At 38.6% G+C, this 21916-nt stretch overlaps 1 protein-coding gene across 4 annotated transcripts in view; it reads right to left on the bottom strand.

Moving 5' to 3' along the window:
• Positions 1-21916, bottom strand: part of TPRG1 (tumor protein p63 regulated 1) — a 223855-nt gene that overhangs the window by 87560 nt on the left and 114379 nt on the right. The gene's annotated exons all lie outside the window — the stretch shown is intronic.

Here is a 21916-nt window from a genome sequence, read left to right as displayed (position 1 = left end):
ACACAAACAAGTGAAGTAGTATTCTTATGAGACAAAGACAAAGTAGACACTAGATAAGGGTTTGCTAAATTGATTTGATTTGGCCTTGAAAGCCTTTCAGTGTATGCATGGAAAATTCTGACTCCAACAGAATCTCCACCAGAGAAAACAAGAAGAAATCCAAACAGTGGTGTCTGATTAGAGAAAAGTGAGTGTGGTCTGTAAATCCTCTCACCCATGGCACTTTTGTTGTCTATCTCCTATAGCCTTTAGGATATAGTACTCATGACTTTTATTAGAATTATTTCAGTACATGATTTGTTTTCCCTAAGAGACTTGAAGAGGATGATCTGTGACTGATCCATACCTTAATCCTCAATACACAGAATCAGTCTAATATAAAGATAGAATGGGTATCCCATTCCCATTCATTCTCACATAGTAACCACAGTTCTATTTTAAAAATACAAACAGAATGACATCATTCCCCTGTTTATTTTATTAAATAGCATCTCTCTAATCTTAGGAAAAAATCCAAGTTACCTATGGACTACAGCATTATCTCATAGCAGGCTAAGAACCCTAAATGTCCAAATCATAGTTCAAATGCCTCATTTAAAGAGGATTTTTTCAGCTTCTATATACACTTGGCCCTCTATCATGTTCTTTGAAAGCATCCTGATCCTTCTCTTTTTGTGGACCTATTGCTTTTTGTAAGAAGGAATGATATGTAAAATATTTAGAAGTAAGTACCATGTAGACACTGACTGATAAGGACGGACACCAAAAATACAGAGGGAAGGACAATGACAGTCATTGCAAGCTCAGCATTGTGTGTGTTTGAGTGTGCGTGTGTGTGTGTGTTCCATGAAGGCAGAAACTGTGTCTGTTGGGTTACTCATTCTACACAGCTCCTGTCAAATAGCCTACACTAAATAAATATCTGTTGAGTGAATAAATGAGTGCTAATCAAAAATTTTGGAGGTTATTGGGCTGGATGAGGGCAGGAGTGAAAACTTCCAGTTCTATAACCTACTAAATCTATAAACTGCCTTTGGCTCATGCTCCTTTTTTGTGAAATGGAGACAATACTAGCACATCTCCTAAATTTGGGGAGAGGATTAAAGGAAATTATTCTCTATCAGTGCTCTACAAATCAGCTGTTATTATCACTGGCAGAGACCTAATCCACTAAGGAATTTTGGGCAACCCAAATATATACCATTCCTCAGTGTAGCATAATCTAAACACAGACAGGCAAGACTTAAATCAGACAGCCAGGACTTAAATCAGTGCAAGAATAGGAGGACATATGAAAGAGAGAAAAAAAATGGGTGAAAGAGAAGAGAGAAGCAGAAAATGGAAAAATAAGAAGGTTGGGATCCTTGATGGAGGCCCTATTGTATGGTGGTCATGATGTGGTATATGTATTAGCTCTACATCCCCACAACTCTTTGAAGAAAATCACACCCGAAGTAGTCAACTAGAATAAGATAGTAGAGTCAGTGGTGTAGAGTCTGAGAGATGTTTAAATCCTGGTTCTACGGTGTTCATCCACTCCAACGCTGCCATACTCAACTCCTGATCCACTGAGAAAAGGAAAGAATTCTAGATAATCTGTTTAACACTCTCAGTCTTAGTCAGAAAGAGACGGGGACTCTGAAATGTCTTATCAGATATCTACATAAATTTCTCTAAATAGCTTGCATCTACTTAGCAGCAAGTTAAAAGCTGCTGCCTAATAAACCAGACTTGGTTTTAGTCTAAAAAAACCACAGCTTTTGGTTGAATGGTTTTACTGAAAATGTCAGCACTCCATAATGAGATTTATTTTAAAAGGTAAAGGATTTGGGAAAAAAAGAGAATTCTTTTTAGGAACACAGAGTGCTCTGCTGTGACACAGATTCTGCATAATTCACATGTCGGGAAAGTCTGAATTCAAGTAAACACACAGGTTTATAAATAGTTTGGGGCCACATCTCTAGCTCCTGGGTGGTATACGTATTTATTTAGACTTCAATCACACCTTTTTTCCCCAAATAACTCATGGAAATAACGTTGAATTCATATTCCCAATATTAACATAATTGAAGTTGGGTTGGCAACAATATCCACAACAAATATAGGGGTGGGAGTAACAGTAACATATTGTGGAGATTTACAAAGTCCTTGGATGTTGATGACCCTATTAATCCTCACAACAACCCTTTGGACTAGATGTTATGTCTCTGCCTTTATTTTTTTTATTTTTTATTTTTAATAAATTAATTTTTATTGGTGTTCAATTTACCAACATACAGAATAATACCCAGTGCTCTTTAAAGACAAGGTAGAGACACAAAACCTAGTCATGGTATTGGCTTTCTTTCCAGTACCATCCACCTCCAAATAGAGGGTCCTTCAGTGTGGTATAAGAATGTGGTAAAACCCACTTCTGGAAGGAGTTGATGTGATGATATATACCACTCCTGGGACTGTTCTCTCTGGAAAACCTTTCCCCTGAGAAAACACACGTCACTGTACCTTTCAAAACTTGTCCTCTTCCAGAGTTCCCTATCCTGGAAAAGAACTCTCCTTCCACCCACTTATGCAAGCCAGAGACTTAGGAGGGAGTCATTCTGGACTCTCTCTTTTCCTCACCTCACCTGCCGGGTCCTAAACATTTGACTCTCACATTATTTCTCAACACCACCCACTTATCTCCATCTTGACCTTCACCATCTTGACCCAGTCTTCCCTCACCTCTTGCTTAGACTATTTCAATCACCTCCTTACTAGGGTTGAGCTACTAGTCACCTAGACCCAGGTTACCTACATCTGTTCTTTCCCTCATAACCTCTCCACCATACTGCAATGAAGGGGACCTACTGAAAAAAACAAATCTGACCCCATCTCTTCACTTTGGCTTCAAACATTCAACAGTTCCCCAGAGGTCTAACAAGAAATGACAGAAGTTCTTCACCCGGTCTAAGACACCATCCATAGTCGGGCCCTACCTATTTCTTCAATTTCATCCCAGGCCCAGTCTCCACTCATTCCTCTTGATCTTTCGGTTTCTTGTATTCACCAAGGCCACTCCTACTGAAGGGATTTTGCATATGCTGCTTCATCCTGAGGTTCTTCATCTCACAGCTATAGTGCTGAGCTCAATTACTCCTTACTCAGGCAAGCTTGTCCAGACCTCTGTGACTACTTCTGTTCTTTCTAATGTACACTTACATAACGCCACACACTTCTCCTTCGCAGTACTTACCCCAGATGCAATTTTACAGTTATTTCTATGATGACCTAATTAACGTCTGCCTCCGTTCCTCTACTGTAAACTCCACAGTTCTTTACATTGTGTCTCCAAAGTCGCATGTGTCCAAAAAATATTTCTGAAATGAATTAGCAAAGAATGAACAATCTTTGTGCTGTGCAAGCCATATGCCTTGGCTCACACTGTTTGGGAATCCTATCCTCACGTTTACACGTTGAAATACTCCCCCATAAAATAGCACAGTTTCAAAAACTAATCAGTAACATTGGGAAAATGTTCATGCCATAAAAGTCAGAAAAGAGCAGGATACAAGATGGTACCTTCAGTGTACTTCCAACTTTGTGACAACAAATTCATAGATCAAAATGGTAACCCTGATTATATCTGAGGGTTGGGATTTCAAATGACTTTCATTTCTTCTTATGCTTTCATTAGCCAGAGCTTAATTTCTTTTTGCAATGAACATATACTATTTTTATGATAAAGAGATTTTTCTTAGATAATAAATCTCATCTATCCTTCAAGTCCCCAGTTAAAATGCTACCTATTTCACGGAGACTCACCCTCACCATTCTCCAGCCCACCCCTGCAAGGTAGGTGTAATCTTTCTTTGCATTAAATATCCACAAGATTTTGATCAGATGTGCCTCGGTTGTCACAGTCTGCTCTGTATTACAGTGATGTCTATCTCCATAGTGTCCTCTTGTTACCCCACATTTGATGAGAGACCTTCTAGTGTAGAGAGGTGTTGTAGTCCTGTCTGGGTCCCCTTACTAGGCCCAACACAGAGCCGAGAGAGATCATGGTCTCTGCCAGTGAGCAGAGCATGAAAAACTAAAACTAAGATTCATCATCTTAGTTGTGAGATCCAGTCTCTCTTGGCAGAGGATCTGCCACATGTCCTCTTGTCACTACCATTCCTCAGCACTAGCTTCCATTTCTCTATTTGATGAAGAAAGGCCTGGACACCCCAGTATAAAAGGGAATCTAGGAACTCCGGGAGATGTGTGGTTTCCTGGGATGACAACAGTTTTGCCAGCAGAGGGCAACAGCGAACCAGCAATGACAGGCGACCGGTCAAAGCAAGTTTCCAGGCCCCCACCCAGTTACTCAAACCATCCCAGATGCTTTTCCAGTGGCTCTAGGCCTACACCTAACAATACTTTCAGTTGCTCTTTTAAGGCAGTGTCAAATCAATTTGTGGTTTAGAGATGATTTTCCTCCAAAAATATGTTTTTTTTCTAACATTATTCCACCACACTCACATGCACGTGTGTGTGCATGTGCATACACAAACACACACACCATGCAGTAGAAGCATCTTCCCTAATACTGAAGAGGGCGACTATACCTGGTTTACAAATACACCTTCCTTTGTGTGCCCCTCCAGCCTCTTAGCATAGCCCAGACCTTAAAAGAGGAAGACAGTTTCTTGGCTGGCCAGAAATCGGCAACCCAGGAGGAAAACACTGAATCATTCATTCCACACATATTCCCTGAGCACCCACTGGGTTCCAGGCCCTGAAGAGAATCCAATTTGGGTTTGCTCTTGAAACATAAACAGATGAAAAATGCATGGCATTGAAGCAAAGCAATTTCCCTCCCCCTGAGTTAAGTGAAGTCTTAAAAAACCTTTAGCTAAATAATCCACATTAAATTCTTTCAATCATTTCGTTATTCTTTCCTGGGGCCTCTCCAATTTGTTTAAAATAGGGGACCCTCCAAGTAAACACAGTATTCTAATAAAAACCGAATGCCCACAAACCTTCTCTGTTCTCAGATCCCCTGACCTGACTTCCTGTGGTTCAGTTTTCTCCCCAGTACCTCATGGAGCCAGGCATGTTCCAAGCTCTGTGGTAGCTACTGGGAATAGTGAGAAGAGTATTCTGCTCTTAAGGAATACACAATTCTCTAAGATGTGACACGAACTCATGTAAAGAAGAGCTAATATGACACCCAAAGATGTGATGAGGTTTAATAATTTTAACACAAGTCCACAGACTCAGGTCTCCAGATTCCCAGCCCACTGTCCACAGGGCTGAGAAAAAGGAACCCTAGGCATCGATCGATCTGATGCCCTTGAAGAAGGTTCTTTTATCAATACTGCATTTCCCGCTGTTAGGTATAAGATCTCAGTGTTATAAAAAGCACAAGTTTCCAAGCGTGAACGACTCTTTGGGATGAATATACACTAAAAGTTTTCAGAAGTATTAATTGTTTAAAAAGATTTTATTAATGAGAGACAGGCAGAGACATAGGCAGAGGGAGAAGCAGGCTCCCTGCAGGGAGCCTGATGCGGGACTCGATCCCAGCATCCCATTTTTTTTTTTCTCATCTATAAGCACTTTAATTTTTGTATTGTCTTATTTGGCATGATTTCTAATTCAGCACATTCAAATGGGAAAGAACATAGAAGCAAATACATTGTGCTGCCCCTCAGAGATCTCATTTTCCTGAGTCATTAAAATCCAAGCAGCTTCCATTACTAGCTAGTTTCAGGAACAACAATAACTTAGGTCAAGGTCTTTTATTCATCATTCCTAATCCCTTTTAATAATTTTACTATAAATGTTTCCCTAAATAGTATGTAGTATTACTTTATGAGATTGATCCATGTTAACACATGTAACTCTGGACTCATATAGACTGCTTTCAAAACTGGTATAACTACTTTCAGGAGAAATTTAATAAATTCTAGTAAAATTCAAGATCTGTAATCCTACAACCCAGGAATTCTTCCTCCTGAGAATTATACTTAGCCTAGAGAATTTTCTTTTTTTTTACATATGAGTACAAGGAGACATGTACAATAATGCATCACATTGGTGGTGTTTATAAGCAACTAGAAACTGTCTAAATATCAACCAATTGAGGGAAGGATAAATATATTTTGGTATATTTATCAAATGGAACAGTACATTACACTGAAAATAAAATTCAGACCACATCTGAATATGGGGCAGCAGTTTCTGACAAGATTTACATTAGCACCTAAAACCCAGTATTTATACCATAATCTTTTATCAAATGATTCATGGGTTATATTTTAATCAATTATTCAATTTAGAGAGAACACATCATTATTCTAATCATGTTTTGTATGCAGCTCTTCCTTTACCTTACAAAAGTCATGACCTGAGCCTAAGGCAGACACCAACCACTGAGCCACCCAGATGCCCCAGTATTAATTTTTTTAACACCTTCTTATTGTATACCATTGTAGGACAGACAAAGCGTCTCCATAAAACACAGACAGGATAGACCTGGAAACATTCATTCACATATCCACAAAGACCATTTTTTTTCCTGAGCAAGAGAAGTCTTCTCTGGGAGTTTCATATTGTTCTAGTTCATCAAAGAAAAGACAACAATCAATTTTTCCCTCAGAGAACAAAGGAATTTTTGAGTTCTAAAAAATATAATAAAACTATAAACAGTTTTATTTAAATAAGTATACATATATAGAATTTATATGTGTGTATGTATGTGTGTACATATATATGTATATACCCACCAATTCTGAAGCTTCTGAGATCTACATGCACAAATGACTAATTCTGGCATGTGTTTTTCTTAAGTTATAACCAAAGCCTTCATTCATTGGGGGTCTTCTCTGGATCAGCTACTGTGCCAGATATTATACAAATATTACCTCTTTTAATCTTCATCAAACAATCCTGCTGAGCACAGGTGAAGAAACGGAGACTTGGGGAGGTATAACAGACTAAATGTTTCTTTCCCGTCAAAATTCCTATGTCGAAGCCCTAACTTTCAAAATGATGGTACTAAGTGGTGAGGCTACTGGGAGGTGATTAGGTGTAGATGATGTCATGGCCATGGAGCTCCCACAATGAGATGACTGCCCTTATAAGAAGGGGAAGAGACAGGAGAACCTCCTCCCCCCGGGATGTGAGGATATAATGAGAAGGCAGGAAGAGAGACCTCGCTGAGGCATCTTGCAGGCATCTGTAGGCATCTTGATCCCAGCCTCCCAGCCTCCAGAACTGTGAGAAATAAATGTCTGTTGCTTAATCCATCAAGTCTATGGGCATTTTGTTATAGTAACCTAAGCTGATTAATATAGGAAGCTAACTTGTTCCACATAACATAGCCAGGATTCATCCGAGCTAAGTTTCACGTTAGACACTTATGCTCTCCTCTTTACCAAACCACCATTCATTAAAAAGGCAATGAAATCTCTTCATGTAATCAATTAATTCTGCTGAGTGCCTGGATGCTTGATGCAAGTGTGAGTCCACTTGCATGCAGATTTTTTCCAGTAAATATAGTATAGTACTGTAAATATTTTTATTTTCTTAATAACATTTTCTTTTCTCTAGCTTACTTTATTGTAAGAATACAGTATATAATACATATACAAAAGAGGTGTTCATTGACTATTTGTGTTATGGGTAAGGTTTCTAGTCAACAGTGGGTTCTTCGTAAAATTTGGGAAGTCAAGAGTTATAGTTATACATGAATTTTTGACTACAGGGGTGGGAGCTCAGCACCCATGACTCCTTTGTTGTTTAAGGGTCAATTGTGCTTTATTAAAGACATTATGGAGGTGCTCAGACTATAAAGACTATAATTACCCCTGTCTTCAAAAGCTTATCTAATGTAGGAGAATAAATCAGGTATTATGGTATCGAGTGATAAATAATAATGTGGAAATTTGCGTACAATACTATGGAAATTCCAGCTAATGTCTAACATTGATTTCATGCTTACTTTAAATGAATTTTTGGTCTCAGTTCTTCATATAAATTACTTCATTTATGGTTACAGTAATCCCATGAGGAAGGTAGAGACATTATCCTCATTTTATAGATGAGGAACTGAAACATAAAAAAGATTAAATAACTTGCCCAATTCTGGAACTGAAATTCAAGCTGAGGGTGTCTGCCTCTAGAGCCCATGCTTTTGATTAACCACTTGGCTCTACCTTAAGGCATTTAAAAACACCAAGGAAATGAGGCAAGGCTCTGGATAAAGTGTGCTTGAAGAAGCCTTTGAAATAGCTTGATGCAGAAAGCAGATTAATTAATTTTAGATAGAGGGAACAGTGCAAACATGCAAAGCAACATGTACAGAATGACTTGTTGGAAGACACATGTTTGCACAGTATGTAAATGAAAATCATGAAAACAGAATTACCATAAAAAGGGAGGGTAGCACCCACAAAGATTCTGACTCAGGATCACTGAGATGGAATCCCAGGCATCTATCCTTCGAAAAGCTATCCAGATGCAGATCCAAGATTCTGAAAGACCAAGACATTTTCAGGAACTGATCTAAGAATTTGAATCATACCTAGGAACTCTCAGGCACTGATGTGGAACCAGTCTGAGCCTAAACCTGAAGAATTTGTAGGTGGCACTGGAAGATTCGTGGATTTATCCAACATTTCAGAGTGGAATGCTACAGAGTATTTCCAAGGAGTACTTGTCCAATGCAAATAATTAATCATGACCACCTTCACTTTATCAAAACTTCTTTAAACTCCAGGAGTGAACCTCTTCTGCTTCTTAGTCTTCCAGCTGAGATCACTAATCAGAGAGCATCAGTATATTATGCCATGGTCCCAACCCAGTCCTGACACAGAGAAGTTGCTTTGTGAATGTTAATTTATTTTTTTATATCCCTTTCCTGAAGGCAGAGTGTACTTGACTCTGTAGTTTTGTCAATATTTCGGTGAGCTTAAGACTCATTTTAACCACAAATGGGTCTTCATTTCATGGTATATTTTAAGTGCTACATTCCTGAGCAGTGGTGGGCTTCCTAACATTCAGGCCCAGAGTTAGAGATGCAATTCTGTCCCTTCCTAGCTGTGAGACCTTGCAGAGTTACTTATCTTTTCTAAAATCCAATTTCCACATCTCTAAAATGAAAATGATAATAATGCATACATACCTCAGAGAGTTGTTATGAATTCTAAAAATAGTACAATAGAGCCCTTAGTAAAATATAAAGCACACAACAAAGTATTTGATCTTTATTGGCTACTAATGTGATAGTGATGATGTTAGTGATAACGAAGGAGGAGGAGGAGAAGAAAACAATGAAGAAGAATTCTTTTAAATTACCTTTAAACACTTTTGCAACAGGGATGCCTGGGTGGCTTAGTTGGTTAAGCATCTGACTCTTGATTTTGGCTCGGGTCATGATCCTAGGATCATGAGATTGAGCCACAAGTAGGGGCTATGCACTGGGCATGAAGTCTGCTTAGATTTCTCTCTCTCCTGCTGTCCATCCCCTCAACCTTCTCTCTCTCTCTCTCTCACAGAAAACAAAAACAAAAACAAAATCAACACTTTTGCAACATTGATTTAACAAATAAATTAATGGGTAGGTGATTGGAAGTAAATCCACTTAAAGATAATTCCTCAAAACTATTACAGTTTTCAGATATACAAAATACTTCCATTTCAATTTCCTAAAAATTAATAGAGTAGTCATTAATTCCCTATATATATTACATGTTTCTGTCTGCCTGTTTGTCTGACACAGCTGGGAGTGTTTCGTTATGTTGGAAGTTATATTTGAATTAATATGACTTACTTAAAATACAGATGATACATTATATGTGAGGTTCTCTCCATAGACAGCTGCCATGGGAGACCTTAGAAGATAAGGACCAGGAGTAGTAGAAACAAAGACCTAACAAGAAACCCATGAGATTTTCAACTGCAAGAGTCGTGTTATACTCATTGAGATATCCCAGACAGAGAAATCAACAGCAAATTTAAATATGACCCCAATTCATAAGTCATAAGGGCAGGTGGTAAGGATTACTACTCACAGTAAAGTCATTGATTTGCAATCAATTTTCTTCTGTGTGCCTTACAGAAGGTATTTCTTGTTTTGTTTGGTTAAGATTTTATTTATTTCTTTGAGGGCAAGACAGAGAGAGCACAAACAGGGGTGAGGGGCAGAAGGAGAAGGAAAGAATCTTAAGCATACCACACTGAGTGTCGAGCCCATTGTGGGACTCAATCTCATGACCCTTCGACCATGGCTTCAGATGAAATTAAGAGTTGGATGCTTAACTGACTGAGCTACCCAGGTGCCCCAAGGAATATACTTCTTTAGAGGATCAATACTAGGTACCCAGTCCAGAAATAATCCCCCTTAAAGATTTAACATGTATTTTATTGAGCCTTTATTGTGCTCCAGGCTCTACTGGTATACTGGTGAGCCAAACAAGCCTTTGTTGCTCTCATGCTTACATTCTAGGAAACCACACAGACAAAAGGAAATGGACACATAAACATAGAGACCTAGATAAAAGGGAGATGAGAATATCTGTGGAAACAGTATCTAGGTAAAGTGAAGAGCTACTGCAAAGGCCCAGAGACAGGATCCATCACATTTTATTAAACAGCAAGGAAACTGGCATAACCAAGGCAAAGGGAACAAGGAGAAGGGAAGGAGATGTAAGCAGAAGCTAAATCACATGCTGGAACAACCAAAATTTCTTTGCGATCTATGAATGTTTTTCATATCAAATGGTTGTTATCCTCCACTTTAGAGATGGAGAAACCAAGCCCCAATAAAGTGACATGCGTCTAGTACCAAGTGAGAGGCAAGACCAGAATCCATCTATTTGGACCCCGTCAGCCCAGGCTACATATATCACATCCAGATGCTTCCCCCACTTATTTTTCCTACACAGCCAGGCAACTTTGCTCTCCCTGTCACGGTACCGTCAGTAAGAGGATATTTTAAAAGCTACACAGAAGAAAAGACTCTGGGCACACCCCATTCTTCTCTCTTTTCCACAAAAACGACTGAATAGCTGTTGAATAGCTCATGTCCCCCACAGCACACCAGGGGCTAACAGGAGGCCAACCCCCTGAGGAGTTCTCTCCTCCCCTAAATTGACTTTGGGGTATTCACTTGATCAGAAGCCAAAGAAGCTGGCAGGAGAACAAGGCCTAATTTTGAGAAGGCGGCAGAGAAGAAAGAACACTGGGACAAGACACAACAAATGCTCACTTCTTGCCACCTCCATTGTATTATTCTTTTTAAATGGGAGAGATGTCTATTTACTGTACTATGTGAGTTCAGCAATTTGGGTACAGGAGACACAGCCCAGATCAGTCGAGCCCACAAAGAGGAGATATATAAATACTCTGAGGAATCCCACAGAAATCCAAGAGCAGGAACCATTGCACAGTTGGGTTTTATGAGAGCTGGAAATCCACAAGAAACAAAAGCCCCTACTCCCTCAGGGGCTGTCTCTGTCATGACTGCTCTATCTCTCCACACATTGCATATTTCCTCTTGACTGCCCTTCTCCTCTGCTTACTACCAGTGTTTGTTCCTCTTTAATTCCACGTTGTCTATGACCTTCGTTTCTTTCAACCTGACTGTACACAAACTTCCAGATCTACTTTCATAGCCACTCTAGCTGTTTCTCCCAGTTCAAATTCTCAAGACCTGGAATTCGTTTAGTCCAAATCATTCCTTTGAACTGTCTTTTGGGGTCATGGGCCATCTAATGGATTAGCTTTGTCCAATCAGCTATAGCCAGAGGCTAAAGTTACTGAGCAGAAAATAGGAGCTGTTGGTGAGATGTACTTTATTCTTCGTTTTCAGAATTGTTCCAGCTATTCTGATTCTTTTGTCTCCATAAAAAATTTCAGAATAAAATTGTTTATAGCTGCAAAAAGTCTTGCTGAGATTTTAAAGGAATTATGTTAAACCTACAGGTCACATATTGAAGAATTAATGCCTTGACTGTACTTTGTCTTCCAATCTATGAATATGGTATGTCTCTCATTTATTTAGATCTTCTTTTATTTCTTTCAGCAGCATTTGTTAGCTTTTAGCATGCCAAGTCCTATACATATTTTATTAGATTTACACTTAAATATTTTTTTTCTTTGAGGGATTATAAATGTCATTGTACTTTTAATTTGTTTTCACTTCTTTAATGCTAGCCTATAGAAATAGATCTGATTTTGTATGTTGATCTTGTATGCTGCAACTTCGTTAAAGTAATTTATTAGTTTTGGGAATTTTGTTGTAGATTTCTTGGATTTTTCTACAAAGATTGTCATGCCATTTACAATTAGGGTCAGTTTTTATTTCTTCCTTTCTTATCTCTGTGTCTTTTATTTCCTTTTCTTGCCTTACCGTGCTGGCAAGAGCTCCCAGTACTATTTTGGATAGCAGTAGTAGCGACAGTAGACTTCTTTGCTTTCTTTCCAATCTTAAGGAGAAAACACTGGTTTTTTCCCACTAGCATGCCATTAATTACAAGTGTTTGTAAATGTTCTTTATCAAATTGAAAAAGTTCCCCTTTATTATTTTTCTGAGAGCTTTTATCACAAACACATGTGTTGAATTTTGTCAAATGCTTTCCCAGCATCAATTGATCTGATCACGTAATTTTTTGTCTTTAGCCAGTTGATATGGTGGAGTACACTGATTAATTTTTCTAGTACTGAACCAGTCTTATATTCCTAGAATAAAATCTACTTGGTCATGATATATAATTATTTCATATATTGCTTAATTTCTATTTGCTAACATTTCAATAAGAATTTTTGCATTTATATTCATGACAGATATTGGTTCATAGTTTTATTTTTGACTATCTTTGTCTGGATTTAGCACCAGGTTAATATTGGCTTCATAGAATTAGCTGGGAATTGTTTCTTCCTCTTCTATTTTCCAAAGAAGATTATGGAAATTGGTGCTTATTCATCTCCAAACATTTCATAGAATTCTCCAGTGAAACCATCTGGGCCTGGAGATTTCTTTTCTGGGGAGGCTTTAATTATGAATTCAATTTCCTAATTGCTATAGGGCTATTCAAATTATCTATTTCATATTGAGTGAGTTGTGGTCATTTGAATGTTTGAAGAATTGATCATTTCATCTAAATTTGCAAATTTATGTGTGTAGAGTTTTTAGTTGTAATTGCTTATTATTTTTTTGCATTTATTATTATTTTATTGTTTACAGGGTCTGTAGGAATATCCCATTTCCTTTCTGATATTGGTAATCTGATCTCTCTTTTTTTCTTTGTTAGCCTTACTAAAAGCTTCTTACCTTTATCGAACTTTTCAGAGAACCAACGTTTTCTTCATTAATTTTCTCTATTTTTTTATTATTATTGACTTCTATTCTTATCCTTATTATTCCCTTCCTTCTGTTCCTATTAAGTTTGTTTTACTATTGTTCTTTTCTAATTTCTTGAAGCAGGAGTTTGGGTTATTGGTTTGAGACTTTTCCTCAATTGACTTTAGCATTCTCACAGTAGCGCTATAAATTTCTTTCTCAGGACTGCTTTAGTTGAATCCCACACATTTTGATACGTTGTATTTTTATTTGAAGTCACCTCAGTGTTGAAACTTCCTCTTTGGCTTCCTTTGAAACTTCCTCTTTGATTCCTAGATCATTTAGAAATAGGTTGTGTTGTGCCCAAATGTTCGGAGATTTTCCTGTTCTCTTCCGGTCATTAATTTCTTGTTTGAGTCCATTGTAGTGAAGGAACATAATCTCAATTATTTCAATTCTTTTAAATTTGGTGAGATTTGTTTTGTGGCTCAGGATATGTCGGATATTGATAATTGTTCTCTGGGTGTTTAAAAGGAGTGTTTATTCTGTTTTTTTCTGGGTGGAGCATTCTATAAATGCTGATTGGGTTCTGTTTGTACGTTGAGTAATTCTAAACCCTTGCTGATGTTCTATTTGTTGTATCAATTATTAAGAGAATGGTGTTGAAGTCTAACTATAATCATGGATTTGTCTATTTCTCCTTCCCCGACTATCAGTTTTATTTCATATATTTTGCAGCTCTCTTGTTTGGTGCATAACACATTTAGGATTGTTCTATCTTCTTGGTGGATCGACCCTTTTATCATTATACAATTATTTTTTCTGTCCTGGGTAATTTTCTTTGCTCGGATGTCTATATTTTTATTAATTCACATAGCACAGCATTTGACATCTCAAACTTTGTAGTTCTTTCTCCTAAAGAGGCTGGTAGAAGCAGAGGCTCCCTCTTCTTCACATGGATTACTCTTCTTAGACCCAACCTACCCTCCCTAAAACAGGGCATTTGGGGACAACCTAGGTACCTCATAGAGAAAACACAATTTACTGTTTGTGAATCAGGCAGCATGTTTATTCATAAGAGTCTATAATAGTTGTTTGTGTAACAGCTGTAGTGGCCCAAATGTGTTGATAGCCTCGGTTTTAAGATCGAGGTCTTATTTGTTTTCTTTACTGAAACACACATTGGCAGACCCTGAAATAATCAAGATTAAATTTAGGTTATTGGTAAATTATTTCCAAAACCTATTACCTTTCTAAAAATGTCAACTGCCTGTTCAATATCTTTCAGTAACTCTAGAAAGAAATGCTTATAGTAGTCATGAAGGAAACATAATGGTAGCGGTGTGCTGTAAATAGTAAACACTTTCTAAAATAATAATAATGATAATGATGATGCCCTCATTTCATTTCCTTGTTATAAATTATCCTAACACAACTGATTTCAAGATACCAACGTAAGGTCACTGACCATGTAGTTGGAAGAGATGCATACAGTTGGCTTTCATGACTGGCAGAGACCACCACACATCACTGCACCAAGGGAATAAAGAGAGGCCAGTGTAAGATAATGGGGAGTGATCATCCCAATACATAGCTGATTTAAAGGCATTTGAGTGACCTATGGATCTTCAATTTATGATTGCAGGAAAAAATGCGATCCAAACTCCTTAGCCAGCCATTCAAAATTCCTGACTCTCTGCTTCCTTTCTACCTTTCTAGCTTATTTCTAGCTCGCTTACTTTTGATCATTATAATCCAGACACACTGTTCGTGGTTTCCTGAGCCTATGTCTGTTACTCTACTTCTATTCTTTCCTCTTCTTGGGATGTTCTTCCTCATTATATATTTTTGGAAATGTCTCTTCCTTCTTTAGTCCTGGATATCCCCCTTACCTAAGTCAACAATGCAAATACAAAGTTCTATGCTTCTGAAAGGTCATTTGTAGGGCTGTATATCAACATATATCATGACTTCTTTTATATATCCTCCTTCCCTCTAGACGGAGATCTCTGTGAACGCAAAAGTCTTGTCTTGTTGCTTCTGTATTTTCATCACTTAGGGTGGAGTTTGTCTTATGAGACAAGCTTAGTAAATACACAAATGAATGTATGAATGAGTGAATATAAATAAATAATAACAATAAAAATAATAATAAAAATAAAAGCCAACTCTCATGTGGCACATACCATGTAGCAAAAATCGTGAGCGTTCCACGTATCTTAAGTAATTTAATACTTAAATTAATAACCTGTTTTCCATCCCCATTTTATAACTAATAAAACTGAGGCCCAGAGGATATAAGAGATTTGTATAATCAAGGTCACATGGCTCACAAGTGATGGACCTGGGTATTTAGCTGCAGCAGGCTTTTTTCACCTCCTGGCTCTTTCTGACTCCTCCCTAATTGTAGCAGTCTTGGGAAAACAAATATTTCCAAGTACATTTGTGACTGCAGTAACTAAATGCCCTCGCTGTCCTATAATTCAGGTCACTCCGGGACCATTAGCTATCTGGATGCGGCTCCTGCCATGGGGAATTTATAGAGAAAAGCAATGTGTTTAATTAAGTGGTTGTCGAAAACACCCACCCAGTATAAATGGTTTCTGGCAACAGAGGTGCTTTTGTTGCTGCCAGAGTCCTGCCACAGGTCATTAACATCTTAATGGATTTGAGGCACTTTCCAGCTTGAGTGCTTTCACCCAAGGATGCAAGAGGTCTTTTGGAGGCCCAGAAAAATGGAGGCAGGACCCGATGGATAGACCCTGCTAGTGTCAGTGAAGGGTTTCAAACAGTAGATAACTCTCTCAGAATTAAATTCAAGTTCATGATGCGTTCTGAGCCTCTACATGCCAGATACTACTGGGAGGTGGGCAGAGATGGGCTTGGACAGAAGTGAATCAGAATCAGGCCCTGCCTTAAGGAATGCTTTCCTCACAGTGCTCACAGTAAACTATGCTATATGTAGTACAACGTGACCAGAAAGAAGAAAAGGATTATTCTGACTGAATTAATATGGAAAGGCTTTATAGACATAGCACCTCTGAAGGACAGGAAAGTTCTGAACTAACATATAGGAGAGAATGACATACAGAATAAGGAAGTGAGTGAGTATAATCATGATGATCATGCCAAAGCATTGTGTCAGGAACTTTTAGAAACCAGGAGGCTGTTCACTTTGACCAAGGATTTGTAAAGGGGTTTAACAGTAAATAAGATTAGAAGGCAAAATTCATTCCATAACACGCAGGGTTTTGAGGATGCAACAGGAGAATATGTAGGCAACGGGGAGCCACGCAAGTCCTCTGATGAGAAGCACAAGAGTGACCTACCTGAACAAGGGTTTCTTAAATTTTAACGTACATAGAAATCAACTAGGGATCCTGTGAAAACACAGACTTAGGTTTAGTATGTCTGGCGTGGGTCCTGAGGATTAGCACTGCTAACAAATCCCTAGATGATGCTGATGTACTCATTCTAAGACCACTCTGAGTAACAAGGTGTAGAATAGGATGTATGCAAAAATGGATGGGGTTGGGTATGAGATACATTTCAGAATGTTAATTCAATTTGCATAGTATGCTTATTACTCATTACCAGAAAGATGAGAAATCCCTGATTTCCAGGGTTCTTTGGGGTCTTTCTACTTTTTAAAAATGATCAGTAGCAGTATTGTTCATTACAAAAGTAGTTCATCATGCCTTAAAATTAGACTGGAACAAGATAAAGTTATGATTGGCCTTAGCCCATCAGTGGCACCCACCTGCTCCTGCAGGTATTGGACTTTTGAGTTGACTCTAGGAAAACACTAAATAAAGTCAAATGAATGGCACAGGGAGTATGATCTGGAGAAGAAAAGAGGAAAAGTTCTTTGAACCTCCTCAGTAAGTCTCTGCCCTCCTCTCTGCAAACAACAGACAATCCACAAAGAAACCAGACACAGGCACAATGACCATTTAGGCCACTTAAACCACAGTGATCACTGTCTTAGGAGATGAAAACTCAGGAAAAGCAGCAAGAGACACAGGATGAGAAGACAACGAGGCTGGGTGAGGGGTACTGTGAAGGCAAGCCCTCCTACAACCTTAATAAGTGGTTGCCCTTAGGCAAGCCATTTAATCTCTGGGTTTCTTCATTCATAAAATAAAGCCAAGAGTTCCTCTTGGCCTCCTCCCATGGATCTGTCTGAGGATCAAATGCAAGGGCTGGTGTGAAAAGTGGTCACCCATAGTGCCACTTTGGGGATCCATTAATGCCAGGGCACCCTGTGCCTGAGAAATATTCCCCAGTTGTCTGTTCCCCAGCAATCCTTTCTCTCTCAGGATGCTTCTCTTTTTATTTAAACTACCAGCATAACTCTTTCTGTCTGTGAAATCTGTCTAAATCAAGCAGAGATGTCCTACACACTTTCATGTAGCCCACCCAGCCCAAGAAACAGACTTGTGACTTTATCCCATCAGTTTCTGCTGGAAGAAAGACAGACTATAATCCAATAAAGGGCACATGTGGAATCTGGGCACAACAACAAAAGGATCATTTTAGCAAAAGTCAAGGCAACACAATGCATCAGAGCCCCAGTTCTGTTTTCATCTCTGTTATGCTTCTAAGTCTTGATTTACTCACCTGCAAACTGGAGGCAATGTTTCCTACCTCAAATAATTGCTATGAAGATTGGATTAAATGTAGCAGAGCACTTTTTAACTACAAAGTGCTATAGAATTTTTTTTTAATTTTTATTTTATTTATGATAGTCACACACAGAGAGAGAGAGAGAGGCAGAGACACAGGCAGAGGGAGAAGCAGGCTCCATGCACCGGGAGCCCGATGTGGGATTCGATCCCGGGTCTCCAGGATCGCACCCTGGGCCAAAGGCAGGTGCCAAACCGCTGCGCCACCCAGGGATCCCTAGAATATTCTTTTTTTTAAAGGATCAAAACATAAATGGAGAAGGCCTTATATATTTTCATTTCTCTTTTCACTTGTGGAGTCTCACTCTGCCCTACTGGTAAATATCCCTCACTGAGTGCTTCAATTTTAAAAGAATAATATAAATCCTTAAATTTGTGTAACCACTGACAGTTTGGAAAGTAATCACCCAATAATAGATGAATGATCAAGTACCTTTACAAAAACTACATGATAACAAGGAAAAATACAAGGAAAAGCCTAAGGAAAGTGCCATTTAGGGATCATCAAAGTCAGACGTATTATACCAGTATCACAGCAAATGCAGGGAAATCACTTATCAGGACATGTGGTACAATTTAAATGTCCCATAAAGGTTTATTAATATTCATTTATATTTATTTATTAATATTTATTAATTATTAATATTATAACCAATCTTTGGCAAAGATGTGTGAAGAAAAGCTAGAAGGAAAAATACACCAAAAACTAACAGTGGCTTTGCTTCTTTCAAAGACAGTGAATTTCTAATGGACTAAAGACTGTATTAAAACAAATACCCTAATTAAGAAAACAAATGGCAAAACCTACTTGTTTACTGAGCTACACTGATAGTGAGTAGCAGAACCAGGATTCGAACCTAATCATCAGACTCAAAAACAAAAAACAAACAAACAAACACACACACATACATACATACACACACACACACAAAACAAAAACAAAAAACAAAAACTATCTGACTCCAAATTCAAGACTCTTTCTATCTCAGCAGGTTCAGGGGAAGGTAGGCGATGAAACACCATAAGTATTTTCCAGAAAGATGAAGAGTGAGAGTTACTTGACCCCCAGCCACTGTAGGCAAGTCTTCTCATTTAGAAATAAGAGGAATGAGAACATCCGCCCCACCACTTTGGACTAATGTGTTGGAGAGAAGATCCCATCTCCTCCTGCCTCCTTAAGCACTGTATACAAAGACATCTTGAGTACATTCTACTGAAGAGCCACTTCATTGCCATTATAACACAATTTTTGAGACTTCACAGAGTGTCAAGGTGTTCTCCTTGGTGTTGCCTTAATGGATCACTTCTAAAACCATACACACAATTTCTTCAAAAAGTTCTTTCGAAGGGCCAAGAAGGACAGTGAGAGGAGGAAATAAAGTTAAGATAAATACCACCCTGTCTTAACAACCACAGAGGCATATAGAACTCCAGGATGGACCGGACTGGAGGCCTGGGTCCTAACTGGAGTCTTCTTAGGGTTCTATTCTCAATGGTTTCAGCTAACTGGGATCTAGCTGGAGTTGATGGTTGCATATCTACAGTTCTCTGCTTGGCCTCTCTGTCCATCATTCTCATATCTTCACCCAAGTGCCTCCAAACTAATTTTTCTAATCTGACTGAATAATACACCTGTATATATTTAGGACGTCACAAAGCAGCTCACTTGAATTTGGTTGATATCCCTTGGAAAATGCCTTTACTGACTTAATATTACTTAATGACCTTAGATTCTAGAGAAGGTAAGACGATAAGAAACAAAACATGTCAGGATTACTGTCCCTTTTGAAAAAACTACTTAAGAGATAGTATCTGGATCCATATGTAAAGCCATCCATTCAACATCTCCATGTGCATCCTCTATGGACATCTCACACACATTTTTCCCCCAAAACTGTATTCAGCAAGTTCTATAAAAAGCAAATGACAAGATTGTTGGCATAATTAAATGAGATTGCATGCACAAAGTTCTTTCTGCAACGTTTGGCATATGGCGTGTTCTCAATAACGTAGTTATCATTTCCTTCTAAACCTGGAATGGTGGCAGAGTGAACCCATCAGTTTCCCAGGCCAAAGCCCAAGAGTTGCCCTGAACTCCTTCCTCACAGACGATTAAACACAGAGATCCACAAAGTCCAGCTCTGTGGGTTATTAGTTTGCCTCTCAGTCCCAAATGCACCCTTCAGTACATGCTCTATACTAAACAACAGAATTCCATTAAGCATTTCTTCTTTAAAGTGTGCCCCTTGTTACACTTTTGCAGAAGAGAGCACAAGAGGGATGTAACAAAAAGAAGAGGCTTTTTTATAATTTCCAGCCTGGACTGAGAATCAGCTCTGTAGGTATGAGAACAGCTATGGACTCTGGCCAAAGCCTCATGCCCAGAACATGGACCCTCAGCAACCTTACAGCCTCCACTTGGCAATAAGCTTCCTTCAGCTGTCTGTTCAGGGTTCTTCAATGGAAAAGGTGACTTTTGTGGAATTGTATAATAGTTTTTCTAAATGCTGGAAAAACATTCCCTCAATTTTTCATGTGTGTTATTGCAGCATCACAGCCACAGACATGACATACTTTTAAGTTTAATCTGCATTGTCAAAATGTTCTCTGTCACTTTCTTGAGTTTAGACAATCAACAAAGCAATAAATGGAGCTCTGATCTCTCATGTTTGCTGACTTCCATGTTTCCTTGCTGCCACCAGGGTCAATTCCAAGCTAACAATGTGACAGCACTGAAGGCACAGTTGAGAAGAGGTGCACAGTGGCACGCCATCACGTAGCATTTCCACTACACAAATACAGTAGGCATGAAGAGCCAACGGAACAGCAAAATGAAGTAAAAAAGTCAGAAAGTAAGGAGTTTTTCAGTATATTGCCTTTGTTTTAAATTTATTTAGTGTGGAATTTTCTATTTTAATCATTAACAATCATTCCTAAGATTATAACATTCACCGGTCATAAACCAGTGTGGACCAGCCCCGGCCTAGCATTGCATCAGACCCCACTTGTACTGCACAGTATCTGATTTGTCATCCAGCCTTCCACCCATGCACTGATCCTTCACATTTCCAACATGTATAGGCCATACACCTTCATCCACAATTCCAAATTCAATAAAGCCCTGAGACTAGTAAATGCACCTTGTGGTAAAACCCGATCTTAACCAACATGAAGCCATTTCTTCTATTTTTACTATCGCATATTTCCCTGCAAAAATGTTAATGTGTTTGATTAATGGGGGGGGTGTCCTAGACTTCTACTGGGAGCACAAAATAAAACACATATGCATTGCTTTACCTTTCTAAAATCTGACACATTCTCAATCTGATTCACATATGGCTCCAAGAGCTTTAGATAAGGGATTGTGGCCTTCAGTGATCTTTATAAAACAGAAATACAGTCACACTTTTGTCACCCATCAGTGTCTCCCCATCGCCTGTGGGGTAGAATCTAAGTTCTTAAACCTGATACTTAAGGCCTTCAAGCACTCATGATAGTGCCCACATCACCTTTCTATATCAAACCACTTCTGGGACTCTGATCACCCATGACTAAAGGTTGAGCTGAGCTCATTAGTCACCCCACACCTACACCTTACTCCCTTTGGGAAAGAATCAGAACCCAGCTAGTGTGGGGTTGCAGTCTGACTTCCTCACTTTTTCTGTTATTTGCCCACTTCTTCACCCCTCATCTCCATTTCCTATCCATTAAAAGGCAATCACAAAACCAGCAAGGCTGTAGTGAACATAAAGCAAGTTCATGGACATGAAGTTCTTTTGTAATGTACTGTATACATGCGAAGGGTTTTCACTCTTATCATTCTGAAACTGAAATACTTGTTTGAAAGTGAATATTCTTTAAACTGTTGGATAGTAGCTAGGAGTTTCTCATTTCCATAAAAGGAACTAACCATTGATGTGCA

Source organism: Nyctereutes procyonoides, unplaced genomic scaffold (genome assembly GCF_905146905.1).
Source record: "Nyctereutes procyonoides isolate TBG_1078 unplaced genomic scaffold, NYPRO_anot_genome, whole genome shotgun sequence".
Classification (NCBI taxonomy): Eukaryota; Metazoa; Chordata; class Mammalia; order Carnivora; family Canidae; genus Nyctereutes; species Nyctereutes procyonoides.
Note: the sequence above shows the minus strand (reverse complement) of the source record. Positions and strands in the feature narration are given on the sequence as shown.